The sequence below is a fragment of the Penaeus vannamei genome, chromosome 21 (assembly GCF_042767895.1).
Source record: "Penaeus vannamei isolate JL-2024 chromosome 21, ASM4276789v1, whole genome shotgun sequence".
NCBI classification, from domain to species: domain Eukaryota; kingdom Metazoa; phylum Arthropoda; class Malacostraca; order Decapoda; family Penaeidae; genus Penaeus; species Penaeus vannamei.
The window spans coordinates 1,933,996-1,938,995 of record NC_091569.1 but is presented as its reverse complement, the minus strand read 5'-3'; the positions used below and the strand labels follow the sequence as shown (position 1 = coordinate 1,938,995).

Here is a 5,000-nt window from a genome sequence, read left to right as displayed (position 1 = left end):
CGAGAGCAGGGAAGTGAAACAGCAAGTGGATGTATCAAAAAATAAAAATAAAAAAATAATAATAATCTATAAAATTTCTTTTATCCTCTTAAGTAAAGCAAAGAATGTGCATGATACTCGTGAAAAAATACAAAGTTGCGGAGTGTGTGAGTAATTTTGGAAAAAAAAAATGGTGATTCAACAGTGAGGAATTATCCGTAGCGTGCGGAGTAAATGTTTCACACGCAAATATATAAGAGGTGCGTGCGTCCCTCGTCCCGTGTTTGCCAAATGGCCGAAACTATTACCCCGAGAAGTGCAAAGTGCGAAAGTCTCACGGCAAAGGAGAGTCCAGGCCGGAAATTGTAATATTTGGAGAGTGATCTGGCGATGGTGATTATGACGTCGACAGAACGGCTGGATTCAGAACGCCGGTTGTTTTCCTCTAAAATTACAAGTGGTTATCGAGTGATGGGTAATTGAGCGGTGACTTACAAAAGGGCAGTTCGCCTTTTTTGTGCACGGTGTGTATCTTTTCTTTTAAACCTGTTATTGTTATTGACCGCGGTCGTGATCGAAGAAAAAACAACAACACAGGAAGCAGAAATTCCATTAAAAAATGTGAAATGATTTTAGATAGCGTTTAACAAATATTTGGAACGCTATTGGAGGTGTAATGTGTTTTTTGTTTTTGTTTGGTTTATGGAATCGCGTGGGAGAAGGAAATTGATCAGAAGAATGGCGTTTGGCTCGTTTCATATATGTTGGGGTGAGAGAAAGAGCGAGGGCGCTTTCTATTTACATATATGCGAACATATACATACGTACACACGTACACATAAGTGAGAGAGAGAGAGAGAGAGAGAGATAGAGAGAGAGAGAGAGAGAGAGAGAGAGAGAGAGAGAGAGAGAGAGAGAGAGAGAGAGAGAGAGAGAGAGAGAGAGAGAGAGAGAAAGGAGAGAAGAGAGAAAGAATAAGGAAAAACGTAAAAAAAAAATATCCATGATAATTGAAATTATGACAAGGGACCCGAAAGTAGTGTAAAATTCGGTAACTCCAGGCTGGAGCGAATGGAATTAAAATGGATGCCTGTATATACATTTTAAACTTTTCTAACGGCGGGGAAAGTTGAAACGTGTCATTGAGGTAATGCAGACGGATGTTAGAAAACGACATGTAATTAAATGTACGCGTTATCGGCCCATTGGTATTGACTTGCACATTTGCCATGACATTTGCATCGGAAAATGCAACGATGACATTAATGATCAGTGTGGTCATAATAGATCTAATAATTACAATACCAAATGTTGCTAAATGTAGTTAAATGCATTCCCCCCCCCCAAAAAAAAAAAAATGCACGAAAATACTCTACTCACCTGGTGAACACGGCGACGCACAATGAGCTAAGTGAAGAGTAATAATACATGTCAGGTTTTATACTTTTTCTCATGACACTGTTCCATTAAACCGAGAGTGACAGATCATGAGCCAGGCGGGTGGGTCTCCTGTGCCATATTATATTTCCCAGAGCCCCCGAGACCCATTCATTTCGCTTAGCAGGGTCTTCTTATTATTTCTGTTACTTGTGCTATTATTTTAGGAGCGGGGTCTCGCGTTCTTGTTTTCGTTTTTGAGTGGCTTTTGGTGTCGGTTTTCTGTTCTGTGTGGTTTATTCTTAGGTTTTCTTTGTTTTGCTTGGGTTGTTTATGTTCTTGTTTGTTTTTCTTATCTTATTCTCTTCGCTTCTTTATTGTGATGGTTGTTATCGTTTTCCTCTTCTTTGTCCTTTCCTTTTCTGCATCTTCTCCTTCGCTTTCTCATTCTCCGTCTATTCTCTCTCCCCTCCTTCTCCGTTCCTCTTTATTCTTTATTCTGTAACATTCTTCGGTTACTTCATTTTATCCCGTTTCCTCCTTTTCCACTTTTTATTATAATTTTCTCGCCATTCTTCTCTTGCCCAAGTTATCATCTTTCTGTTGTTATAATTGAGTGTGATTGTTTTATTATTATTATTATTATTATTATTATTATTATTATTATTATCATTATTATTGTTATGTATATTATTGTCATTATTATCATTATTGTTATTATTAATATTGTTACTGTTATTGTTATTATTGATATTATTATTTATATTGTTATGTTATTGTTTTGTTATTGTTTTAGTTATTACTATTGCTACTATCAATACAACTAATACTTAGTGATTTTTTAGATTCATCTAAATTTTGTTATTAATGTTATTATTATTAAAAATCGTTTCGTTATTAGTTTTGTTATTGTCATTATTTTTGTTATCCTGTTCCTGTAGCTACTCAGGCTATTGTTTTTTATTTATATTTTTTAGTAATATTAGCAATACAGTATTGTTATTATTATTATTAGTAGTAGTAGTAGTATGTATGTATATTTTAATACGCTATTTTTGTATATGTTATTTTCCTTATTTTTCTGTTTCATTATAAAATTACAGTTGCCAGTAAGAATACTTCAGTTACCGTCACAGGCCATAACAGTTCAAATTACGGGTAAAATTAGAGTAATGTGTTTTCTCTGTTCGGTTCCTTATACATACTCTTCACATTTTCAAAGACGTCTTGCATATTATTTTACAGGACATGTCCGCGGGCCAAACAGGAAGAAGGGATAGATAAAGAGAATAAAGATAAACAGAGATTGGGAAATAAAACTACAGGTATTATCGGCCCCGGCTCGGACACGTGGCCATCGCTTTAAATTGAAGCCTCTATTTCACTTTCAATTTCAAAAGCCTCGTCGGACTGCGGGCGGGCGGGCGGGCGGGCGGCAATACGTCGGGCGATAACAGAAACGTTTCGTGGGCGCGTCAAATTAACGCCGGCGCCGAAACGGAACAGAGCCGAATAAATGGAGCTCAAGAGGATGTAATGACGTGGGGTGGGGGGGGATGGGGGGGGGGAGGTGGATGGGAACGGTAGCGTCCGCTGGCGTCAGCGAAAGAGGTCACTTGCGGCGGCGAGATTTATATAAGGTCGTGGAGTTAGGGAGAGAGAGAGAGAGAGAGAGAGAGAGAGAGAGAGAGAGAGAGAGAGAGAGAGAGAGAGAGAGAGAGAGCGAGCGAGCATAACACACCGACAGACGGGCCGAGCGAGAGGCGAGCACTCCTGCAGCCACCGGACCGTCCGGCGTCGCCTCCAAGCGGAAGGCGCGCCAGCACCTCGGCGACGGCGGCCACCAGGCAATTAAGCGGGGCCAGCGGACGGCGCAAGCAAAGCAGGCAGAAGGAGCACTTCGCCGGGGTTCCTCTGCGGACATTCCGCCCCGTGCCTCGCGCAGGGTGTCTGGCCGGGTCGTCAGGATCACCGCCGGGGAACCTGTCCTGTGGATTCCTCCGCCGCCTCGTGCCGGGAGGAGGGCGGCCTCGTCTCATCTGCCGCCCGCTCCTCCGGGGCCGAGGTGCGCCGGGTTCGGCCCCTCTGGCTCTGGCTTTCGGGTGGCAGGGTGGTTCGTCTGCGTCTGCGCTTTGGTGCTCTCTCGCTCTCGCTCTTTCTCTTTCTCTCTCTCTTTCTTTCTCTTTCTCTTTCTCTCTCTCTCGCTCTCTCTCTCGCTCTCGCTCTTTCTCTTTCTCTCTCTCTTTCTTTCTCTTTCTCTTTCTCTCTCTCTCGCTCTCTCTCTCGCTCTCTCTCTCTCTCTCTCTCTCTCTCTCTTCTCTCTCTCGCCTCTCTCTGTGTCTCGGTCTGTCTGTGTCTCGGTCTCTCTGTGTCTCGGTCTGTCTGTGTCTCGGTCTCTCTGTGTCTCGGTCTCTCTGTGTCTCGGTCTCTCTGTGTCTCGGTCTCTCTGTGTCTCGGTCTCTCTGTGTCTCGGTCTCTCTCTGTCTCTCTCTCTCCCTCCCTCCCTCCCTCCCTCCCGCCCTCCCTCCCTCCCTCTCTCTCCCTCCCCCCCTCTCTCTCTCTCTGTCTGTCTCTCTCTTCCCTCTTTCACCAAATTTACAAGCCCGGAATACCTTGCACTCGCTTAATTATACGATCCGACTCTCCTTCACATACAATGCAATCCCTCCTCTCTCTTCTCTTGGGTCCCCTCCTTCCCCGTCCTGCTGCCCTCTCCACCCCTCCCCCTCTTCCCCCTCTCCCTCTTCCTCCTCCCCTCTCCCTCTTCCCCCTCCCCTCTCCCTCTTCCCCCTCCCCCCCTCCATCCCCCTCCTCCCCCCCCTCCCCCTCCCCCCTCCCCCTCTTCCACCCCTCGCCCTCTCCCCCTCCGCTCCCCCTCTCCCTCTCCCCCCTCCCCTCGCCCCCCCCCCAAAGAGCGCCGCGGCCAATTCCAGGTCGTGTAGGAACCGACGAGCTGCAATGCCACGTAAAAACCCCCGATGCCTGTGGGATGCCGAGGAGTCGAGTCGCAGTCATTTTAAAGCTGTTTTCTCGGCATTTTCGGACTGAGGCTCTCTTTTTCTCTCTCTTTCTCTCTTTCTCTTTCGCTTTTTTCTCTCTCTCTTTCTGTTTCTCTGTCCCCTCTCTCTCTTTCTCTCTCTCTTTCTCTTTGTCTATCTCTCTCCCTTACTCTTTCTCTCTTGTTCTTTCTTCTTCTTCTTCTTCTTCTTCTTCTTCTTCTTCTTCTTCTTCTTCTTCTTCTCCTCCTCCTCCTCCTCCTCCTCCTCCTCCTGCTCCTCCTCCTCCTCCTCCCTTTCCCCCTCCCCCCATCCTGCTTTTCCTCATCCTTCTTTTCCTCCTCCTCCTCCTCCACCCTTATTCATCTTTTCATCATTATCCTCATTACTTTTTCGTCGTCTTACCCCTCCTTCTTCTCCTCCTCTTCTTCCGCGTCCTCCTCCTCCCCCTCTCCCTCCTTTTCCTCCTCCTCCTCCTCCTCTCCGCACACCTCCTCTTCCTCAATTTTGTCTTCATACTCTTCCTCTTCTTCCTCAATTTTGCATTCCTACTCTTCCTCTTCCTCAATTTTGCCTTCCTACTCTTCCTCTTCCTCTTCTTCCTCAATTTTGCCTTCCTACTCTTCCTCTTCTTCCTCAATTTTGCCT

General features: G+C 45.5%; 1 protein-coding gene across 1 annotated transcript in view; it reads left to right on the top strand.

Moving 5' to 3' along the window:
• LOC113803167 (protein O-mannosyl-transferase Tmtc3-like) overlaps positions 1–5,000 on the top strand; it is a 280,136-nt gene that overhangs the window by 3,112 nt on the left and 272,024 nt on the right. The gene's annotated exons all lie outside the window — the stretch shown is intronic.